The following is a 21806-nucleotide window of genomic DNA, read 5'->3' as shown; positions in this document are numbered from 1 at the left end:
CAATAAAGCTCGACTTGACTTGATTTTGTAACATTTAAGAAATCTCCCTGGCTTCCTTCAATAGACCACCACTGCAGAAGGTCCAGTGCAGAAGGATTACAAAGAAGGACTTGAAAAAAAAGATCTTCAAGTAATCCACTTTACACAAGAACCTCACATCAGACCACACATCCCCTTGCTTGGAAACTATCAACGTTTCATAATGAGGACAACAACCAAGATAAACAAACCACCAAGACACTGAATAAGCGTAGAGTCAGTCAACATGTCTGAACAAATGAGAGGCACTTGAGCAAAAGTGTTTCAATAAGTGGAGGCTTCACTTAGCGTAACCCGATCTCCATTTGGGCTCCATGGGAATGACAGTCAGTGATTGGCATCACCTCTGTGGCGCAGACGTTGCTGTTTTAACACTGGATAAGGACAGAGGAGAGGAGCCTTTGTGCTCTTATCTGTGCATAGTGCATGTAGAGTCGCCACCTCAGTTTGGGATCAGTCTAGCGGTGTCTCTTCGCTCCTTCTGAGAGCCACAAACAACCGCACACGCTCACATAAGTGACATGCTCACGTCTGGACATGCAGAGGTCTGGACTGTTTTATGCTGCCGCTGACCCTGGAAACAGCACGGTGAGGGTTTGAAGCGACCCTAAACGCTGATGGTCAACGATCACTTAGAGAGGCTTCACATTAGGTCTTGCATTAAAAGCAAACATTGGCAATTGAGGCAAGCTGGCACATTTTTTACAATGCATTCATTTATATTTGATTGAAATAAAGATTATTATTTAAAGTCCACATGAATCTTAAGTTGCTGAGAATTCTATTGGCATTTTGTTTTTAGGGACAACTCACTTAATTTTAGCATATTATTTCTGAAAACAAAAGTAGTTATTTTTTTTTTTTTTTTTTTTTGCTTGTCTAGAAAATGCTTCTTCATACAGTATATCCCTTTAATTGCCCCAAAAAGAAAAAAAATTACATTGCATTTCTTAACTTCTAATGTCACTAGTTAACACACTCATTGCATTTTTTCAACAGATCCCATAATTGATAAAATATCAAGCTCTACCAAATAGCTGATAAGCAGAGGTGGGTAGAGTATCCAAAATCTGTACTCAAGTAAGAGTACAAGTACTTGGCGAAATTTTTACTCAAGTGAAAGTAAAAGTTACAATCGTAAAAGTTACTCGAGTAAGAGTAAAAGAGTACCTTATGAAAAAATTACTCAAGTAATTAGTTACTTAGTTACTTTTAATTTTATATATATGTGTATGTATATACACGCTTTGGCGCAGTAGGTAGTGCTGTTGCCTCACAGCAAGAAGGTCCCTGGTTCGAACACACATGCACATATATATATATATATATATATATATATATATATATATATATATATATATATATATATATATATATATATATATATATACATAGTTTGTCAAAATTAATGGTACTCCTGTGTATTTTTTTTTCTTATTTCAAATATTTCCTAAATGATGTTTAACAGATTCAGGACATTTTCACAGTATGTCAGATAGTATTTTTTTAATATATATATATATATATATATATATATATATATATATATATATATATATATATATATATATATATATATATATATAAACACTTGACAATGACTAATATTCATCCATTTTCTTTTTTCGGCTTTGTCCCTTTATTAATCCGGGGCCGCCACAGCAGAATGAACCGCCAACTTATCCAGCACGTTTTTACGCAGAGGATGCCCTTGCTGCCGCAACCCATCTCTGGGAAACTGAATGACTAATATGTACTGGGATAATGTGTTATTCCATTAAACAGCTACTTGGTTATCTCAAAGCAGGCCAGTAGCCTGCTTTTTATAAAAAAATTTTTTCTAAAAATGTGGATTTTTTACTGACATTTTAAGCACTATTTTAGCTGGATTAGCCTGTTAAGTCTTCATCATAATGACACATTTAATGTATCAAAATATTTTCTAAAGATTTAGAAAAAAAATAATTAAATACTTATTTTTAAAATACAAATGCATTAGATCATAAATCATTAGAAAAAATAGGAATCTGTTGAAGTTTTAATTAAAAACTGTAGCCTATAGCAGCTTTAGCCTACAAACATTTAACTGTACTAGATTAAAAGCTTTCAGACACCTTGATGTTTTAGTTCAGGTGTATGAGATTTGCAAAGATGGTACCGTCTGCAGGTTGGTTGCCCTCCACATACAACTCTAGTCAATCGTGATTTTCTACCCACTTGTCTTTTTTATCTTAAAACCTTGCTCCAGGTGAGGCTCGAACTCACAACCTCAGCAATGCTAAGCATCGTACTGTCTTATAAGTACCGCGCACTGACCTATTGCGCGACTGGAGCTGTTGCCTAAAAGCGTTCAAACAATGAAATGATTCCTAAAACATTCCTCATTTAGATCATACAGGATTAAAAGCTTTTTAGAGATCTTGACGTTTTAGCTCAGGTGTAAAAGACTTGCAAAGATGGTACCGTCTGCAGGTTGGTTGCCCTCCACATACAACTCTAGTCAATCGTGATTTTCTACCCACATGTCTTTTTTATTTTAAAACCTTGCTCCAGGTGAGGCTCAAACTCACAACCTTGACATTGCTAAGCATCGTACTGTCTTATAAGTACCGCGCGCTGACCGATTGCACCACTGGAGCTGTTGCATAATGTGGTTTCAAACAATGAAGTGATTCCTAAAAACAGCAATGATGATACAATTTACAGCTTAGTTAGCATAGACAGATTAGTATCGAAGATACAATCAGCAAGTTTTTTTGCCCTCCACAATCTACTCTGGACAGCACTAGCTTTCACCCCACTTTTCTTCTTTATCTAAAGACCATGCTCCAGGTGAGGCTCAACATCACAACCTCAGCATTGCTAAGCATTGTATTGTCTTATTAATACCACACGCTAAACCGATTGCGCCACTGGAGCTATTGCATGAAGTGATTTCAAACAATGTAGTGATTTCTAAAACATTCCTGATTCAGATCATAGAGGATTAAAAGCATTCAGAGACCTTGATGTTTCAGTTCAGGAGTTGAGAATTAGCATAGATGATAGAACCTGCAGGTTGGTTGCCCTCCACAATGCACTCTGGTCAATGGTAATTTTTAACCCCCTTGTCTTCTTTATCTTAAAAACACGCCCCAGGTGAGGTTTGAATTCACAACCTCAGCATTGCTAAGCATTGTACTGTCTTATAATTTCCATGCGCTGACCGATTTCACCACTGGAGCTGCGGTCTTAATGCTTTCAAACAGTGCAGTGGTTCCTAAAACATTCCTGATTCAGATCATAGTGGAATAAAAGCTTTTAGACACCTTGATGTTTTAGTTCAGGTGTATGAGATTTGCAAAGATGGTACCGTCTGCAGGTTGGTTGCCCTCCACATACAACTCTAGTCAATCGTGATTTTCAACCCACATGTCTTTTTTATTTTAAAACCTTGCTCCAGGTGAGGCTCGAACTCACAACCTCGGCATTGCTAAGCATCGTACTGTCTTATAAGTACCGCGCGCTGACCGATTGCGCCACTGGAGCTGTTGCATAACGAGGTTTCAAACAATGCAGTGATTCTTAAAAACCGCAATGATGATACAATTTACAGCTTAGTTAGCATAGACAGATTAGTATCGAAGATACAATCAGCAAGTTTTTTGCCCTCCACAATCTACTCTGGAAAGCACTAGCTTTCACCCCACTTTTCTTCTTTATCTAAAGACCATGCTCCAGGTGAGGCTCAAAGTCACAACCTCGGCATTGCTAAGCATTGTATTGTCTTATAAGTACCACACGCTAAACCGATTGCACCACTGGAGCTATTGCATGAAGTCATTTTAAACAATGCAGTGATTTCTAAAAAATTCCTGATTCAGATCATAGAGGATTAAAAGCTTTCAGAGACCTTCATGTTTTAGTTCAGCTGTAAGAAATTTGCAAAGATGGTACTGTCTGCAGGTTGGTTGCCCTCCACATACAACTCTAGTCAATCGTGATTTTCTACCCACTTGTCTTTTTTTATCTTAAAACCTTGCTCCAGGTGAGGCTCGAACTCACAACCTCGGCATTGCTAAGCATTGTACTGTCTTATAAGTACCGCGCGCTGACCGATTGCGCCACTGGAGCTGTTGCATAATGTGGTTTCAAACAATGCAGTGATTCTTAAAAACCGCAATGATGATACAATTTACAGCTTAGTTAGCATAGACAGATTAGTATCGAAGATACAATTAGCAAGTTTTTTGCCCTCCACAATCTACTCTGGACAGCACTAGCTTTCACCCCACTTTTCTTCTTTATCTAAAGACCATGCTTCAGGTGAGGCTCAAAGTCACAACCTCAGCATTGCTAAGCATTGTATTGTCTTATAAGTACCACACGCTAACCGATTGCGCCACTGGAGCTATTGCATGAAGTTATTTCAAACAATGCAGTGATTCCTAAAACATACCTGATTCAGATCAGACTGGATTAAAAGCTTTCAAAGACCTTGATGTTTTAGTTCAGGTGTTAAGGATTAGCATAGATGATAGAACCTGCAGGTTGGTTGCCCTCCTTAGCGCACTCTGGTCAATGGTAATTTTTAACCCCCTTGTCTTCTTTATTTTAAAAACATGCTCCAGGTGAGGTTTGAACTCACAACCTCAGCATTGTTAAGCATTGTACTGTCTCATAAGTTCCACGCGCTGACCGATTTCACCACTGGAGCTGTGGGCTTAATGTTTTCAAACAGTGCAGTGGTTCCTAAAACATTCCTGATTCAGATCATAGAGGATTAAAAGCTTTCAGAGACCTTGATGTTTTAGTTCAGCTGTCAGAGATTTGCAAAGATGGTACCGTCTGCAGGTTGGTTGCCCTCTACATACAACCCTAGACAATTGTGATTTTCTACCCACTTGTCTTTTTTATCTTAAAACCTTGCTCCAGGTGAGGCTCGAACTCACAACCTCAGCATTGCTAAGCATTGTACTGTCTTATAAGTACCGCGCGCTGACCGATTGCGCCACTGGAGCTGTAGCATAACGTGATTTCAAACAATGCCGTGATTCCTAAAAACAGCAATGATGATACAATCTACAGCTTTGTTGGCATAGACAGATTAGTATCGAAGATACAATCAGCAAGTTTGTTGCCCTCCACGATCTACTCTGGACAGCACTAGCTTTCACCCCACTTTTCTTCTTTATCTAAAGACCATGCTTCAGGTGAGGCTCAAAGTCACAATCTCGGCATTGCTAAGCATTGTATTGTCTTATAAGTACCACACGCTAACCAATTGCGCCACTGGAGCTATTGCATTAAGTGATTTCAAACAATGCAGTGATTTCTAAAACATTCCTGATTCAGATCATAGAGGATTCAAAGCTTTCAGAGACCTTGATGTTTTAGTTCAGCTGTAAGAGATTTGCAAAGATGGTACCGTCTGCAGGTTGGTTGCCCTCCACATACAACTCTAGTCAATCGTGATTTTCTACCCACATGTCTTTTTTATTTTAAAACCTTGCTCCAGGTGAGGCTCGAACTCTCAACCTCGGCATTGCTAAGCATCGTACTGTCTTATAAGTACCGCGCGTTGATCGATTGCGCCACTGGAGCTGTTGCCTAATGTGGTTTCAAACAATGCAGTGATTCTTAAAAACCGCAATGATGATACAATTTACAGCTTAGTTAGCATAGACAGATTAGTATCGAAGATACAATCAGCAAGTTTTTTGCCCTCCACAATCTACTCTGGACAGCACTAGCTTTCACCCCACTTTTCTTCTTTATCTAAAGACCATGCTTCAGGTGAGGCTCAAAGTCACAACCTCGGCATTGCTAAGCATTGTATTGTCTTATAAGTACCACACGCTAACCGATTGCGCCACTGGAGCTATTGCATGAAGTTATTTCAAACAATGCAGTGATTCCTAAAACATACCTGATTCAGATCAGACTGGATTAAAAGCTTTCAAAGACCTTCATGTTTTAGTTCAGCTGTAAGAGATTTGCAAAGACCGTCTGCAGGTTGGTTGCCCTCCACATACAACTCTAGTCAATCGTGATTTTCTACCCACATGTCTTTTTTTATTTTAAAACCTTGCTCCAGGTGAGGCTCGAACTCACAACCTCGGCATTGCTAAGCATCATACTGTCTTATAAGTACCGCGCGCTGACCGATTGCGCCACTGGAGCTGTTGCATAACGAGGTTTCAAACAATGCAGTGATTCTTAAAAACCGCAATGATGATACAATTTACAGCTTAGTTAGCATAGACAGATTAGTATCGAAGATACAATCAGCAAGTTTTTTGCCCTCCACAATCTACTCTGGACAGCACTAGCTTTCACCCCACTTTTCTTCTTTATCTAAAGACCATGCTCCAGGTGAGGCTCAAAGTCACAACCTCGGCATTGCTAAGCTTTGTATTGTCTTATAAGTACCACACGCTAAACAGATTGCGCCACTGGAGCTATTGCATGAAGTTATTTCAAACAATGCAGTGATTTCTAAAACATTCCTGATTCAGATCATAGAGGATTCAAAGCTTTCAGAGACCTTGATGTTTTAGTTCAGCTGTAAGATATTTGCAAAGATGGTACCGTCTGCAGGTTGGTTGCCCTCCACATACAACTCTAGTCAATCGTGATTTTCTACCCACATGTCTTTTTTATTTTAAAACCTTGCTCCAGGTGAGGCTCGAACTCACAACCTCGGCATTGCTAAGCATCGTATTGTCTTATAAGTACCACACGCTAAACCGATTGCACCACTGGAGCTATTGCATGAAGTCATTTTAAACAATGCAGTGATTTCTAAAAAATTCCTGATTCAGATCATAGAGGATTAAAAGCTTTCAGAGACCTTCATGTTTTAGTTCAGCTGTAAGAGATTTGCAAAGATGATACTGTCTGCAGGTTGGTTGCCCTCCACATACAACTCTAGTCAATCGTGATTTTCTACCCACATGTCTTTTTTATTTTAAAACCTTGCTCCAGGTGAGGCTCGAACTCACAACCTCGGCATTGCTAAGCATCGTACTGTCTTATAAGTACCGCGCGCTGACCGATTGCGCCACTGGAGCTGTTGCATAATGTGGTTTCAAACAATGCAGTGATTCTTAAAAACCGCAATGATGATACAATTTACAGCTTAGTTAGCATAGACAGATTAGTATCGAAGATACAATTAGCAAGTTTTTTGCCCTCCACAATCTACTCTGGAAAGCACTAGCTTTCACCCCACTTTTCTTCTTTATCTAAAGACCATGCTTCAGGTGAGGCTCAAAGTCACAACCTCAGCATTGCTAAGCATTGTATTGTCTTATAAGTACCACACGCTAACCGATTGCGCCACTGGAGCTATTGCATGAAGTTATTTCAAACAATGCAGTGATTCCTAAAACATACCTGATTCAGATCAGACTGGATTAAAAGCTTTCAAAGACCTTGATGTTTTAGTTCAGGTGTTAAGGATTAGCATAGATGATAGAACCTGCAGGTTGGTTGCCCTCCTTAGCGCACTCTGGTCAATGGTAATTTTTAACCCCCTTGTCTTCTTTATTTTAAAAACATGCTCCAGGTGAGGTTTGAACTCACAACCTCAGCATTGTTAAGCATTGTACTGTCTCATAAGTTCCACGCGCTGACCGATTTCACCACTGGAGCTGTGGGCTTAATGTTTTCAAACAGTGCAGTGGTTCCTAAAACATTCCTGATTCAGATCATAGAGGATTAAAAGCTTTCAGAGACCTTGATGTTTTAGTTCAGCTGTAAGAGATTTGCAAAGATGGTACCGTCTGCAGGTTGGTTGCCCTCTACATACAACCCTAGACAATTGTGATTTTCTACCCACTTGTCTTTTTTATCTTAAAACCTTGCTCCAGGTGAGGCTCGAACTCACAACCTCAGCATTGCTAAGCATTGTACTGTCTTATAAGTACCGCGCGCTGACCGATTGCGCCACTAGAGCTATTGCATATCGAGATTTCAAACAATGCCGTGATTCCTGAAAACAGCAATGATGATACAATCTACAGCTTAGTTGGCATAGACAGATTAGTATCGAAGATACAATCAGCAAGTTTGTTGCCCTCCACGATCTACTCTGGACAGCACTAGCTTTCACCCTACTTTTCTTCTTTATCTAAAGACCATGCTTCAGGTGAGGCTCAAAGTCACAACCTCGGCATTGCTAAGCATTGTATTGTCTTATTAATACCACACACTAACCGATTGCGCCACTGGAGCTATTGCATTAAGTGATTTAAAACAATGCAGTGATTTCTAAAACATTCCTGATTCAGATCATAGAGGATTCAAAGCTTTCAGAGACCTTGATGTTTTAGTTCAGCTGTAAGAGATTTGCGAAGACGGTACCGTCTGCAGGTTGGTTGCCCTCCACATACACCTCTAGTCAATCGTGATTTTCTACCCACATGTCTTTTTTATTTTAAAACCTTGCTCCAGGTGAGGCTCGAACTCACAACCTCGGCATTGCTAAGCATCATACTGTCTTATAAGTACCGCGCGCTGATCGATTGCGCCACTGGAGCTGTTGCATAACATGGTTTCAAACAATGCAGTGATTCTTAAAAACCGCAATGATGATACAATTTACAGCTTAGTAAGCATAGACAGATTAGTATCGAAGATACAATCAGCAAGTTTTTTGCCCTCCACAATCTACTCTGGACAGCACTAGCTTTCACCCCACTTTTCTTCTTTATCTAAAGACCATGCTCCAGGTAAGGCTCAAAGTCACAACCTCGGCATTGCTAAGTATTGTATTGTCTTATTAATACCACACGCTAAACCGATTGCGCCACTGGAGCTATTGCATGAAGTGATTTCAAACAATGCAGTGATTCCTAAAACATTCCTGATTCAGATCATAGAGGATTAAAAGCTTTCACAGACCTTGATGTTTTAGTTCAGGTGTTAAGGATTAGCATAGATGATAGAACCTGCAGGTTGGTTGCCCTCCTTAGCGCACTCTGGTCAATGGTAATTTTTAACCCCCTTGTCTTCTTTATCTTAAAAACATGCTCCAGGTGAGGTTTGAACTCACAACCTCAGCATTGTTAAGCATTGTACTGTCTTATAAGTTCCACGCGCTGACCGATTTCACCACTGGAGCTGTGGGCTCAAAGTTTTCAAACAGTGCAGTGGTTCCTAAAACATTCCTGATTCAGATCATAGAGGATTAAAAGCTTTCAGAGACCTTGATGTTTTAGTTCAGCTGTAAGAAATTTGCAAAGATGGTACCGTCTGCAGGTTGGTTGCCCTCCACATACAACTCTAGTCAATCGTGATTTTCTACCCACTTGTCTTTTTTTATCTTAAAATCTTGCTCCAGGTGAGGCTCGAACTCACAACCTCGGCATTGCTAAGCATTGTACTGTCTTATAAGTACCGCGCGCTGACCGATTGCGCCACTGGAGCTGTTGTATACCGTGATTTCAAACAATGCCGTGATTCCTAAAAACAGCAATGATGATACAATTTACAGCTTAGTTAGCATAGACAGATTAGTATCGAAGATACAATCAGCAAGTTTGTTGCCCTCCACGATCTACTCTGGACAGCACTAGCTTTCACCCCACTTTTCTTCTTTATCTAAAGACCATGTTTCAGGTGAGGCTCAAAGTCACAACCTCGGCATTGCTAAGCATTGTATTGTCTTATTAATACCACACGCTAACCGATTGCGCCACTGGAGCTATTGCATGAAGTGATTTCAAACAATGCAGTGATTTCTAAAACATTCCTGATTCAGATCATAGAGGATTCAAAGCTTTCAGAGACCTTGATGTTTTAGTTCAGCTGTAAGAGATTTGCAAAGATGGTACCATCTGCAGGTTAGTTGCCCTCCACATACAACTCTAGTCAATTGTGATTTTCTACCCACATGTCTTTTTTATTTTAAAACCTTGCTCCAGGTGAGGCTCGAACTCACAACCTCGGCATTGCTAAAAGCATCGTACTGTCTTATAAGTACCGCGCGCTGACCGATTGCGCCACTGGAGCTGTTGCATAACGAGGTTTCAAACAATGCAGTGATTCTTAAAAACCGCAATGATCATACAATTTACAGCTTAGTTAGCATAGACAGATTAGTATCGAAGATACAATCAGCAAGTTTTTTGCCCTCCACAATCTACTCTGGAAAGCACTAGCTTTCACCCCACTTTTCTTCTTTATCTAAAGACCATGCTCCAGGTGAGGCTCAAAGTCACAACCTCGGCATTGCTAAGCATTGTATTGTCTTATAGGTACCACACGCTAAACCGATTGCGCCACTGGAGCTATTGCATGAAGTAATTTCAAACAATGCAGTGATTTCTAAAACATTCCTGATTCAGATCATAGAGGATTAAAAGCTTTCAGATACCTTGATGTTTTAGTTCAGCTGTAAGAGATTTGCAAACATGGTACCGTCTGCAGGTTGGTTGCCCTCCACATACAACTCTAGTCAATCGTGATTTTCTACCCACATGTCTTTTTTATTTTAAAACCTTGCTCCAGGTGAGGCTCGAACTCACAACCTCAGCATTGCTAAGCATTGTACTGTCTTATAAGTACCGCGCGCTGACCGATTGCGCCACTGGAGCTGTTGCATGACGTGATTTCAAACAATGCCGTGATTCCCAAAACAACAATGATGATACAATCTACAGCTCAGTTAGCATAGACAGATTAGTATCGAAGATACAATCAGCAAGTTTTTTGCCCTCCACAATCTACTTTGGACAGCACTAGCTTTCACCCCACTTTTCTTCTTTATCTAAAGACCATGCTCCAGGTGAGGCTCAGAGTCACAACTTCGGCATTGCTAAGCATTGTATTGTCTTATAAGTACCACACGCTAACCGATTGCGCCACTGGAACTATTGCATGAAGTGATTTCAAACAATGCAGTGATTTCTAAAACATTCCTGATTCAGATCATAGAGGATTAAAAGCTTTCAGAGACCTTGATGTTTTAGTTCAGCTGTAAGAGATTTGCAAAGATGGTACCGTCTGCTGGTTGGTTGCCCTCCACATACAACTCTAGTCAATCGTGATTTTCTACCCACTTGTCTTTTTTTATCTTAAAACCTTGCTCCAGGTGAGGCTCGAACTCACAACCTCAGCATTGCTAAGCATTGTACTGTCTTATAAGTACCACGCGCTGACCGATTGCGCCACTGGAGCTGTTGCATAACGTGATTTCAAACAATGCCGTGATTCCTAAAACAACAATGATGATACAATCTACAGCTTAGTTAGCATAGACAGATTAGTATCGAAGATACAATCAGCAAGTTTTTTGCCCTCCACAATCTACTCTGGAAAGCACTAGCTTTCACCCCACTTTTCTTCTTTATCTAAAGACCATGCTTCATGGTGAGGCTCAAAGTCACAACCTCGGCATTGCTAAGCATTGTATTGTCTTATAAGTACCACACGCTAACCGATTGCGCCACTGGAGCTATTGCATGAAGTTATTTCAAACAATGCAGTGATTCCTAAAACATACCTGATTCAGATCAGACTGGAAAAAAAGCTTTCAGAGACCTTGATGTTTTAGTTCAGGTGTTAAGGATTAGCATAGATGATAGAACCTGCAGGTTGGTTGCCCTCCTTAGCGCACTCTGGTCAATGGTAATTTTTAACGCCCTTGTCTTCTTTATCTTAAAAACATGCTCCAGGTGAGGTTTGAGCTCACAACCTCAGCATTGTTTAGCATTGTACTGCTTATAAGTTCCACGCGCTGACCGATTTCACCACTGGAGCTGTGGGCTTAATGTTTTCAAACAGTGCAGTGGTTCCTAAAACATTCCTGATTCAGATCATAGAGGATTCAAAGCTTTCAGAGACCTTGATGTTTTAGTTCAGCTGTAAGAGATTTGCAAAGATGGTACCGTCTGCAGGTTGGTTGCCCTCCACATACAACTCTAGTCAATCGTGATTTTCTACCCACTTGTCTTTTTTTATCTTAAAATCTTGCTCCAGGTGAGGCTCGAACTCACAACCTCGGCATTGCTAAGCATCGTACTGTCTTATAAGTACCACGCGCTGACCGATTGCGCCACTGGAGCTGTTGCATAAAGTGGTTTCAAACAATGCAGTGATTCTTAAAAACCGCAATGATGATACAATTTACAGCTTAGTTAGCATAGACAGATTAGTATCGAAGATACAATCAGCAAGTTTTTTGCACTCCACAATCTACTCTGGAAAGCACTAGCTTTCACCCCACTTTTCTTCTTTATCTAAAGACCATGCTCCAGGTGAGGCTCAAAGTCACAACCTCGGCATTGCTAAGCATTGTATTGTCTTATTAATACCACACACTAAACCGATTGCGCCACTGGAGCTGTTGCATGAAGTGATTTCAAACAATGCAGTGATTTCTAAAACATTCCTGATTCAGATCATAGAGGATTAAAAGCTTTCAGAGACCTTGATGTTTTAGCTCAGCTGTAAGAGATTTGCAAAGATGGTACCGTCTGCAGGTTGGTTGCCCTCCACATACAACTCTAGTCAATCGTGATTTTCTACCCACTTGTCTTTTTTTATCTTAAAACCTTGCTCCAGGTGAGGCTCGAACTCACAACCTCGGCATTGCTAAGCATTGTACTGTCTTATAAGTACCGCGCGCTGACCGATTGCGCCACTGGAGCTGTTGCATAACGTGATTTCAAACAATGCCGTGATTCCTAAAACAACAATGATGATACAATCTACAGCTTAGTTAGCATAGACAGATTAGTATCGAAGATACAATCAGCAAGTTTTTTGCCCTCCACAATCTACTCTGGAAAGCACTAGCTTTCACCCCACTTTTCTTCTTTATCTAAAGACCATGCTTCATGGTGAGGCTCAAAGTCACAACCTCGGCATTGCTAAGCATTGTATTGTCTTATAAGTACCACACGCTAACCGATTGCGCCACTGGAGCTATTGCATGAAGTTATTTCAAACAATGCAGTGATTCCTAAAACATACCTGATTCAGATCAGACTGGAAAAAAAAGCTTTCAGAGACCTTGATGTTTTAGTTCAGGTGTTAAGGATTAGCATAGATGATAGAACCTGCAGGTTGGTTGCCCTCCTTAGCGCACTCTGGTCAATGGTAATTTTTAACCCCCTTGTCTTCTTTATCTTAAAAACATGCTCCAGGTGAGGTTTGAACTCACAACCTCAGCATTGTTTAGCATTGTACTGTCTTATAAGTTCCACGCGCTGACCGATTTCACCACTGGAGCTGTGGGCTTAATGTTTTCAAACAGTGCAGTGGTTCCTAAAACATTCCTGATTCAGATCATAGAGGATTCAAAGCTTTCAGAGACCTTGATGTTTTAGTTCAGCTGTAAGAGATTTGCAAAGATGGTACCGTCTGCAGGTTGGTTGCCCTCCACATACAACTCTAGTCAATCGTGATTTTCTACCCACTTGTCTTTTTTTATCTTAAAATCTTGCTCCAGGTGAGGCTCGAACTCACAACCTCGGCATTGCTAAGCATCGTACTGTCTTATAAGTACCGCACGCTGACCGATTGCGCCACTGGAGCTGTTGCATAACGTGGTTTCAAACAATGCAGTGATTCTTAAAAACCGCAATGATGATACAATTTACAGCTTAGTTAGCATAGACAGATTAGTATCGAAGATACAATCAGCAAGTTTTTTGCACTCCACAATCTACTCTGGAAAGCACTAGCTTTCACCCCACTTTTCTTCTTTATCTAAAGACCATGCTCCAGGTGAGGCTCAAAGTCACAACCTCGGCATTGCTAAGCATTGTATTGTCTTATTAATACCACACACTAAACTGATTGCGCCACTGGAGCTGTTGCATGAAGTGATTTCAAACAATGCAGTGATTTCTAAAACATTCCTGATTCAGATCATAGAGGATTAAAAGCTTTCAGAGACCTTGATGTTTTAGTTCAGCTGTAAGAGATTTGCAAAGATGGTACCGTCTGCAGGTTGGTTGCCCTCCACATACAACTCTAGACAATCGTGATTTTCTACCCACATGTCTTTTTTATTTTAATACCTTGCTCCAGTTGAGGCTCGAACTCACAACCTCGGCATTGCTAAGCATCGAATTGTCTTATAAATACCACGCGCTGACCGATTGCGCCACTGGAGCTGTTGCATAACGAGGGTTAAAACAATGCAGTGATTCTTAAAAACCGCAATGATGATACAATTTACAGCTTAGTTAGCATAGACAGATTAGTATCGAAGATACAATCAGCAAGTTTTTTGCCCTGCACAATCTACTCTGGAAAGCACTAGCTTTCACCCCACTTTTCTTCTTTATCTAAAGACCATGCTCCAGGTGAGGCTCAAAGTCACAACCTCGGCATTGCTAAGCATTGTGTTGTCTTATAAGTACCACACGCTAAACCGATTGCACCACTGGAGCTATTGCATGAAGTGATTTCAAACAATGCAGTGATTTCTAAAATATTCCTCATTCAGATCATAGAGGATTCAAAGCTTTCAGAGACCTTGATGTTTTAGTTCAGCTGTAAGAGATTTGCAAAGGTGGTACCGTCTGCAGGTTGGTTGCCCTCCACATACAACTCTAGTCAATCGTGATTTTCTACCCACTTGTCTTTTTTTATCTTAAAACCTTGCTCCAGGTGAGGCTCGAACTCACAACCTCGGCATTGCTAAGCATTGTACTGTCTTATAAGTACCGCGCGCTGACCGACTGCGCCACTGGAGCTGTTGCATAACATGATTTCAAACAATGCCGTGATTCTTAAAAACAGCAATGATGATACAATTTACAGCTTAGTTGGCATAGACAGATTAGTATCGAAGATACAATCAGCAAGTTTGTTGCCCTCCACGATCTACTCTGGACAGCACTAGCTTTCACCCCACTTTTCTTCTTTATCTAAAGACCATGCTTCAGGTGCGGCTCAAAGTCACAACCTCGGCATTGCTAAGCATTGTATTGTCTTATTAATACCACACGCTAACCGATTGCGCCACTGGAGCTATTGCATTAAGTGATTTCAAACAATGCAGTGATTTCTAAAACATTCCTGATTCAGATCATAGAGGATTAAAAGCTTTCACAGACCTTGATGTTTTAGTTCAGGTGTTAAGGATTAGCATAGATGATAGAACCTGCAGGTTGGTTGCCCTCCTTAGCGCACTCTGGTCAATGGTAATTTTTAACCCCCTTGTCTTCTTTATCTTAAAAACATGCTCCAGGTGAGGTTTGAACTCACAACCTCAGCATTGTTTAGCATTGTACTGTCTTATAAGTTCCACGCGCTGACCGATTTCACCACTGGAGCTGTGGGCTTAATGTTTTCAAACAGTGCAGTGGTTCCTAAAACATTCCTGATTCAGATCATAGAGGATTCAAAGCTTTCAGAGACCTTGATGTTTTAGTTCAGCTGTAAGAGATTTGCAAAGATGGTACCGTCTGCAGGTTGGTTGTCCTCCACATACAACTCTAGTCAATCGTGATTTTCTACCCACATGTCTTGTTTATTTTAAAACCTTGCTCCAGGTGAGGCTCGAACTCACAACCTCGGCATTGCTAAGCATCGTACTGTCTTATAAGTACCGCGCGCTGACCGATTGCGCCACTGGAGCTGTTGCATAATGTGGTTTCAAACAATGCAGTGATTCTTAAAAACCGCAATGATGATACAATTTACAGCTTAGTTAGCATAGACAGATTAGTATCGAAGATACAATCAGCAAGTTTTTTGCACTCCACAATCTACTCTGGAAAGCACTAGCTTTCACCCCACTTTTCTTCTTTATCTAAAGACCATGCTTCAGGTGAGGCTCAAAGTCACAACCTCGGCATTGCTAAGCATTGTATTGTCTTATAAGTACCACATGCTAACCGATTGCGCCACTGGAGCTATTGCATGAAGTTATTTCAAACAATGCAGTGATTCCTAAAACATTCCTGATTCAGATCATAGAGGATTAAAAGCTTTCACAGACCTTGATGTTTTAGTTCAGGTGTTAAGGATTAGCATAGATGATAGAACCTGCAGGTTGGTTGCCCTCCTTAGCGCACTCTGGTCAATGGTAATTTTTAACCCCCTTGTCTTCTTTATCTTAAAAACATGCTCCAGGTGAGGTTTGAACTCACAACCTCAGCATTGTTAAGCATTGTACTGTCTTATAAGTTCCACGCGCTGACCGATTTCACCACTGGAGCTGTGGGCTCAATGTTTTCAAACAGTGCAGCGGTTCCTAAAACATTCCTGATTCAGATCATAGAGGATTAAAAGCTTTCAGAGACCTTGATGTTTTAGTTCAGCTGTAAGTGATTTGCAAAGATGGTACCGTCTGCAGGTTGGTTGCCCTCCACATACAACTCTAGTCAATCGTGATTTTCTACCCACTTGTCTTTTTTTATCGTAAAATCTTGCTCCAGGTGAGGCTCGAGCTCACAACCTCGGCATTGCTAAGCATCATACTGTCTTATAAGAACCGCGCGCTGACCGATTGCGCCACTGGAGCTGTTGCATAACATGGTTTCAAACAATGCAGTGATTCTTAAAAACCGCAATGATGATACAATTTACAGCTTAGTTAGCATAGACAGATTAGTATCGAAGATACAATCAGCAAGTTTTTTGCCCTCCACAATCTACTCTGGACAGTCCAAGCTTTCACACCACTTTTCTTCTTTATCTAAAGACCATGCTCCAGGTGAGGCTTAAAGTCACAACCTCGGCATTGCTAAGCATTGTATTGTCTTATAAGTACCACACGCTAAACCGATTGCACCACTGGAGCTATTGCATGAAGTCATTTTAAACAATGCAGTGATTTTTAAAAAATTCCTGATTCAGATCATAGAGGATTAAAAGCTTTCAGAGACCTTGATGTTTTAGTTCAGCTGTAAGAGATTTGCAAAGATGGTACCGTCTGCAGGTTGGTTGCCCTCCACATACAACTCTAGTCAATCGTGATTTTCTACCCACTTGTCTTTTTTTATCTTAAAACCTTGCTCCAGGTGAGGCTCGAACTCACAACCTCGGCATTGCTAAGCATTGTACTGTCTTATAAGTACCGCGCGCTGACCGATTGCGCCACTGGAGCTGTTGCATAACGTGATTTCAAACAATGCCGTGATTCCTAAAACAACAATGATGATACAATCTACAGCTTAGTTAGCATAGACAGTATAGTATCGAAGATACAATCAGCAAGTTTTTTGCTCTCCACAATCTACTCTGGACAGCACTAGCTTTCACCCCACTTTTCTTCTTTATCTAAAGACCATGCTCCAGGTGAGGCTCAGAGTCACAACTTCGGCATTGCTAAGCATTGTATTGTCTTATAAGTACCACACGCTAACCGATTGCGCCACTGGAGCTATTGCATTAAGTTATTTCAAACAATGCAGTGATTCCTAAAACATACCTGATTCAGATCATACTGGATTAAAAGCTTTCAGAGACCTTGATGTTTTAGTTCAGGTGTTAAGGATTAGCATAGATGATAGAACCTGCAGGTTGGTTGCCCTCCTTAGCGCACTCTGGTCAATGGTAATATTTAACCCCCTTGTCTTCTTTATCTTAAAAACATGCTCCAGGTGAAGTTTGAACTCACAAGCTCAGCATTGTTAAGCATTGTACTGTCTTATAAGTTCCACGCGCTGACCGATTTCACCACTGGAGCTGTGGGCTCAATGTTTTCAAACAGTGCAGTGGTTCCTAAAACATTCCTGATTCAGATCATAGAGGATTAAAAGCTTTCAGAGACATTGATGTTTTAGTTCAGCTGTAAGAGATTTGCAAAGATGGTACCGTCTGCAGGTTGGTTGCCCTCCACATACAACTCTAGTCAATCGTGATTTTCTACCCACTTGTCTTTTTTCATCTTAAAATTTTGCTCCAGGTGAGGCTCGAACTCACAACCTCGGCATTGCTAAGCATTGTACTGTCTTATAAGTACCGCGCGCTGACCGATTGCGCCACTGGAGCTGGTGCATAACGTGATTTCAAACAATGCTGTGATTCCTAAAAACAGCAATGATAATACAATATACAGCTTAGTTGGCATAGACAGATTAGTATCGAAGATACAATCAGCAAGTTTGTTGCCCTCCACGATCTACTCTGGACATTGTATTGTCTTATTAATACCACACGCTATCCGATTGCGCCACTGGAGCTATTGCATGAAGTGATTTCAAACAATGCAGTGATTTCTAAAACATTCCTGATTCAGATCATAGAGGATTCAAAGCTTTTAGAGACCTTGATGTTTTAGTTCAGCTGTAAGTGATTTGCAAAGATGGTACCGTCTGCAGGTTAGTTGCCCTCCACATACAACTCTAGTCACTCGTGATTTTCTACCCACATGTCTTTTTTATTTTAAAACCTTGCTCCAGGTGAGGCTCGAACTCACAACCTCGGCATTGCTAAGCATTGTACTGCCTTATAAGTACCGCGCGCTGACCGATTGCGCCACTGGAGCTGTTGCATAATGAGATTTCAAACAATGCAGTGATTCTTAAAAACAGCAATGATGATACAATTTACAGCTTAGTTAGCATAGACAGATTAGTATCGAAGATACAATCAGCAAGTTTTTTGCCCTCCACAATCTACTCTGGAAAGCACTAGCTTTCACCCCACTTTTCTTCTTTATCTAAAGACCATGCTCCAGGTGAGGCTCAAAGTCACAACCTCGGCATTGCTAAGCATTGTATTGTCTTATAAGTACCACACGCTAAACCGATTGCGCCACTGGAGCTATTGCATGAAGTGTTTTCAAACAATGCAGTGATTTCTAAAACATTCCTGATTCAGATCATAGAGGATTAAAAGCTTTCAGAGTAGGGATGGGAAGATTAATCGATATGTATCGATACGCGGTCATGCGCGTGCACGATGCGAGTGCATCGGTTGAGCAGCAGAGGATGAATGAAATTTTGGAAGCAAATCGAGATGCATCGGTTTTTGCGAGATGCATCGGTTTTTCCGAGATACAGCTTATTTTTTTAATATAGAATGTATTTTTTATTTATTAACAAGTGTTGTCAACCTGTTTTTGGCGCATAATTTAATCGACCTACATAAAGTAAGCCTTAGCAACGGATTAGCGGATGTGTACACTTACACTACAACTCAGTGTATCAGGTGTGCGGATGAAGCTAGTGATGCGCCCTCAGAAAGCGCGAGAAGCAAAACAAACATTTTATTCCCCACTGAGTTTTAAATCTAAAGTATGGCAACATTATGGATTTAAGGATGGACGACTTGACAGGACAGATGCAATTTGCAAAATGTGCCGCGCATCTATAAAATATGCGGGCAGTATGAGTAATCTGATATCTCACTTGAAGCGGCGCCACGGTGTTGTTGTGAAAGCATCTTCCAGTGTTCCTACATCTCCGGCTTTCGCACTGCTTGAACTGTAGCTACCAGCTCCAAAAGTGGTGAGAAAAGCATTGCAAGTTTTTTTTTCCATGCGCAAAAGTTTTGTGCGCTCTATGCCAATAACGGATGTTATTGCATTGTTCATCTGCAGGGCCGGAGCAAGCTGAACTGCTGCTCTAGGCAGAGGACGATCACGCCGCCCTCAACCCCAATGTGAAAACGAAAGTGACCGGTTATGAAAATGAAGTGACGTGTCGCGGACCTCTGCCGCCTTATGCGCGGATATAACTGAGGACGCGCGGGTGTCGCGGACCTCTATTCTTCCGCCCTATGCGCGGATATAACTGAGGACGCGCGGGTGTCGCGGACCTCTATTCTTCCGCCCTATGCGCGGATATAACTGAGGACGCGCGGGTGTAGCGGACCTCTATTCTGCCACCCTATGCGCGGATATAACTGGGTGTTGCGGACGCCGCCCACTCTATACTGCCGCACTAGGCGGTTTTAAACACCTCCTCCTGTAAATTTTTATTTAATTATAATAATAATAATAATATTAATAATAATAATAATAAAAATAATGGGTGTCACGGTGGCACAGTGGGTATTTTGACCACCTCAAAGCAAGAAGATTGCTGGTTTGTTATATTTTTATTAGCCTGTTGTTTACAGTGACAGTGATGTTTCAACGCAGCATAACACTGCTAGTTCACGACCTTAAGTTTTGAATAATCAGTGGCAAAATAAATCTTTGTAAAACTTGTTTTCATAGTTGAAAAGTTAAATCACAATTCTTGTTGTGCAATGGTAAACCTTTATGTTGAAAGAGTGCAAATATATATATTTTAATATATATTGCACTTATACATTCTGTTTATCTTGAAAATACTTAAATAATATGTGCTATAGGTTCTAAAATGGCCCTCTACTGTAAACTGACACTCTGGCTCTGAGAGAAAAGCCAGTTTGTAAAAAAAGTCTTGGTTTTGCTTGGTTAATAAATAATCAAACTCATTCAATGGCACAGCATCCTCTTTCACATCATCTCATAAACTTGATTTAATTAGTTAGTGCTGAATTATCGCATCGTATCGTGATATGGGTGTGAATCGTATCGTGTCGCATCGCAATATGTCATAAATGTATCGCTAATATATCGGATCGTATTCTTTGTATCGAGATGCGTATCGGATCGGCATTATAGCTTAGATGCCCAACCCTATTTCAGAGACCTTGATGTTTTAGTTCAGCTGTAAGAGATTTGCAAAGATGGTACCGTGTGCAGGTTGGTTGCCCTCCACATACAACTCTAGTCAATCGTGATTTTCTACCCACATGTCTTTTTTATTTTAAAACCTTGCTCCAGGTGAGGCTTGAACTCACAACCTCGGCATTGCTAAGTATCGTACTGTCTTATAAGAACCGCGCGCTGACCGATTGCGCCACTGGAGCTGTTGCCTAACATGGTTTCAAACAATGCAGTGATTCTTAAAAACCGCAATGATGATACAATTTACAGCTTAGTTAGCATAGACAGATTAGTGTCGAAGATACAATCAGCAAGTTTTTTGCCCTCCACAATCTACTCTGGACAGCACCAGCTTTCAACCCACTTTTCTTCTTTATCTAAAGACCATGCTCCAGGTGAGGCTCAAAGTCACAACCTCGGCATTGCTAAGCATTGTATTGTCTTATAAGTACCACACGCTAAACCGATTGCACCACCGGAGCTATTGCATGAAGTCATTTTAAACAATGCAGTGATTTCTAAAAAATTCCTGATTCAGATCATAGAGGATTAAAAGCTTTCAGAGACCTTCATGTTTTAGTTCAGCTGTAAGAGATTTGCAAAGATGGTACCGTCTGCAGGTTGGTTGCCCTCCACATACAACTCTAGTCAATCGTGATTTTCTACCCACTGGTCTTTTTTATTTTAAAACCTTGCTCCAGGTGAGGCTCGAACTCACAACCTCGGCATTGCTAATCATTGTACTGTCTTATAAGTACCGCGCACTGACCGATAGCGCCACTGGAGCTGTTGCCTAAGTGGGTTCAAACAATGAAGTGATTCCTAAAATATTCCTCATTTAGATCATATTGATTAAAAGCTTTTTAGAGATCTTGGCGTTTTAGCTCAGGTGTAAAAGACTTGCATAGATCATACCATCTGCAGGTTGGTTGCCATCCACATACAACTCTAGTCAATCGTGATTTTCTACCCACTTGTCTTCTTTTTCTCAAAATCTTGCTCCAGGTGAGGCTCGAACTCACAACCTCGGCATTGCTAAGCATCGTACTGTCTTATAAATACTGCGCGCTGACCGATTGCGCCACTGGAGCTGTTGCTTAAGTGCTTTCAAACAATGACGTGATTCCTAAAACATTCCTCATTTAGATCATACTGGATTAAAAGCTTTTTAGAGATC

The 21806-nt window shown here is 40.8% G+C and overlaps 1 long non-coding RNA gene and 25 other non-coding genes across 26 annotated transcripts in view; all 26 read right to left on the bottom strand.

The window, feature by feature from the left end:
• LOC141386313 (uncharacterized) overlaps positions 1–21806 on the bottom strand; it is a 152329-nt gene that overhangs the window by 72864 nt on the left and 57659 nt on the right. The gene's annotated exons all lie outside the window — the stretch shown is intronic.
• trnai-uau (transfer RNA isoleucine (anticodon UAU)) lies at positions 3474–3567 on the bottom strand. The gene is made up of 2 exons: positions 3530–3567; positions 3474–3509 (listed from the first exon to the last, which is right to left on the bottom strand). It is a non-coding gene; the product is annotated as a tRNA-Ile (tRNA).
• trnai-uau (transfer RNA isoleucine (anticodon UAU)) lies at positions 4059–4152 on the bottom strand. The gene is made up of 2 exons: positions 4115–4152; positions 4059–4094 (listed from the first exon to the last, which is right to left on the bottom strand). It is a non-coding gene; the product is annotated as a tRNA-Ile (tRNA).
• Positions 4946–5039, bottom strand: trnai-uau (transfer RNA isoleucine (anticodon UAU)). The gene is made up of 2 exons: positions 5002–5039; positions 4946–4981 (listed from the first exon to the last, which is right to left on the bottom strand). It is a non-coding gene; the product is annotated as a tRNA-Ile (tRNA).
• On the bottom strand, positions 6108–6201 carry trnai-uau (transfer RNA isoleucine (anticodon UAU)). Its single transcript has 2 exons — positions 6164–6201; positions 6108–6143 (listed from the first exon to the last, which is right to left on the bottom strand). It is a non-coding gene; the product is annotated as a tRNA-Ile (tRNA).
• On the bottom strand, positions 6692–6786 carry trnai-uau (transfer RNA isoleucine (anticodon UAU)). Its single transcript has 2 exons — positions 6748–6786; positions 6692–6727 (listed from the first exon to the last, which is right to left on the bottom strand). It is a non-coding gene; the product is annotated as a tRNA-Ile (tRNA).
• Positions 6998–7091, bottom strand: trnai-uau (transfer RNA isoleucine (anticodon UAU)). The gene is made up of 2 exons: positions 7054–7091; positions 6998–7033 (listed from the first exon to the last, which is right to left on the bottom strand). It is a non-coding gene; the product is annotated as a tRNA-Ile (tRNA).
• On the bottom strand, positions 7885–7978 carry trnai-uau (transfer RNA isoleucine (anticodon UAU)). The gene is made up of 2 exons: positions 7941–7978; positions 7885–7920 (listed from the first exon to the last, which is right to left on the bottom strand). It is a non-coding gene; the product is annotated as a tRNA-Ile (tRNA).
• Positions 8468–8561, bottom strand: trnai-uau (transfer RNA isoleucine (anticodon UAU)). Its single transcript has 2 exons — positions 8524–8561; positions 8468–8503 (listed from the first exon to the last, which is right to left on the bottom strand). It is a non-coding gene; the product is annotated as a tRNA-Ile (tRNA).
• On the bottom strand, positions 9357–9450 carry trnai-uau (transfer RNA isoleucine (anticodon UAU)). Its single transcript has 2 exons — positions 9413–9450; positions 9357–9392 (listed from the first exon to the last, which is right to left on the bottom strand). It is a non-coding gene; the product is annotated as a tRNA-Ile (tRNA).
• Positions 9940–10035, bottom strand: trnai-uau (transfer RNA isoleucine (anticodon UAU)). The gene is made up of 2 exons: positions 9998–10035; positions 9940–9975 (listed from the first exon to the last, which is right to left on the bottom strand). It is a non-coding gene; the product is annotated as a tRNA-Ile (tRNA).
• trnai-uau (transfer RNA isoleucine (anticodon UAU)) lies at positions 10526–10619 on the bottom strand. Its single transcript has 2 exons — positions 10582–10619; positions 10526–10561 (listed from the first exon to the last, which is right to left on the bottom strand). It is a non-coding gene; the product is annotated as a tRNA-Ile (tRNA).
• Positions 11109–11202, bottom strand: trnai-uau (transfer RNA isoleucine (anticodon UAU)). Its single transcript has 2 exons — positions 11165–11202; positions 11109–11144 (listed from the first exon to the last, which is right to left on the bottom strand). It is a non-coding gene; the product is annotated as a tRNA-Ile (tRNA).
• trnai-uau (transfer RNA isoleucine (anticodon UAU)) lies at positions 11996–12089 on the bottom strand. Its single transcript has 2 exons — positions 12052–12089; positions 11996–12031 (listed from the first exon to the last, which is right to left on the bottom strand). It is a non-coding gene; the product is annotated as a tRNA-Ile (tRNA).
• Positions 12581–12674, bottom strand: trnai-uau (transfer RNA isoleucine (anticodon UAU)). Its single transcript has 2 exons — positions 12637–12674; positions 12581–12616 (listed from the first exon to the last, which is right to left on the bottom strand). It is a non-coding gene; the product is annotated as a tRNA-Ile (tRNA).
• trnai-uau (transfer RNA isoleucine (anticodon UAU)) lies at positions 13470–13563 on the bottom strand. Its single transcript has 2 exons — positions 13526–13563; positions 13470–13505 (listed from the first exon to the last, which is right to left on the bottom strand). It is a non-coding gene; the product is annotated as a tRNA-Ile (tRNA).
• On the bottom strand, positions 14054–14147 carry trnai-uau (transfer RNA isoleucine (anticodon UAU)). Its single transcript has 2 exons — positions 14110–14147; positions 14054–14089 (listed from the first exon to the last, which is right to left on the bottom strand). It is a non-coding gene; the product is annotated as a tRNA-Ile (tRNA).
• On the bottom strand, positions 14639–14732 carry trnai-uau (transfer RNA isoleucine (anticodon UAU)). Its single transcript has 2 exons — positions 14695–14732; positions 14639–14674 (listed from the first exon to the last, which is right to left on the bottom strand). It is a non-coding gene; the product is annotated as a tRNA-Ile (tRNA).
• On the bottom strand, positions 15526–15619 carry trnai-uau (transfer RNA isoleucine (anticodon UAU)). The gene is made up of 2 exons: positions 15582–15619; positions 15526–15561 (listed from the first exon to the last, which is right to left on the bottom strand). It is a non-coding gene; the product is annotated as a tRNA-Ile (tRNA).
• trnai-uau (transfer RNA isoleucine (anticodon UAU)) lies at positions 16414–16507 on the bottom strand. Its single transcript has 2 exons — positions 16470–16507; positions 16414–16449 (listed from the first exon to the last, which is right to left on the bottom strand). It is a non-coding gene; the product is annotated as a tRNA-Ile (tRNA).
• On the bottom strand, positions 16999–17092 carry trnai-uau (transfer RNA isoleucine (anticodon UAU)). Its single transcript has 2 exons — positions 17055–17092; positions 16999–17034 (listed from the first exon to the last, which is right to left on the bottom strand). It is a non-coding gene; the product is annotated as a tRNA-Ile (tRNA).
• trnai-uau (transfer RNA isoleucine (anticodon UAU)) lies at positions 17886–17979 on the bottom strand. Its single transcript has 2 exons — positions 17942–17979; positions 17886–17921 (listed from the first exon to the last, which is right to left on the bottom strand). It is a non-coding gene; the product is annotated as a tRNA-Ile (tRNA).
• On the bottom strand, positions 18382–18475 carry trnai-uau (transfer RNA isoleucine (anticodon UAU)). Its single transcript has 2 exons — positions 18438–18475; positions 18382–18417 (listed from the first exon to the last, which is right to left on the bottom strand). It is a non-coding gene; the product is annotated as a tRNA-Ile (tRNA).
• On the bottom strand, positions 20739–20832 carry trnai-uau (transfer RNA isoleucine (anticodon UAU)). The gene is made up of 2 exons: positions 20795–20832; positions 20739–20774 (listed from the first exon to the last, which is right to left on the bottom strand). It is a non-coding gene; the product is annotated as a tRNA-Ile (tRNA).
• On the bottom strand, positions 21323–21416 carry trnai-uau (transfer RNA isoleucine (anticodon UAU)). The gene is made up of 2 exons: positions 21379–21416; positions 21323–21358 (listed from the first exon to the last, which is right to left on the bottom strand). It is a non-coding gene; the product is annotated as a tRNA-Ile (tRNA).
• trnai-uau (transfer RNA isoleucine (anticodon UAU)) lies at positions 21627–21720 on the bottom strand. The gene is made up of 2 exons: positions 21683–21720; positions 21627–21662 (listed from the first exon to the last, which is right to left on the bottom strand). It is a non-coding gene; the product is annotated as a tRNA-Ile (tRNA).

The sequence above is a fragment of the Danio rerio genome, chromosome 6 (genome assembly GCF_049306965.1).
Source record: "Danio rerio strain Tuebingen ecotype United States chromosome 6, GRCz12tu, whole genome shotgun sequence".
NCBI classification, from domain to species: Eukaryota; Metazoa; Chordata; class Actinopteri; order Cypriniformes; family Danionidae; genus Danio; species Danio rerio.
This window is presented reverse-complemented; position numbering and strand designations above follow the sequence as displayed.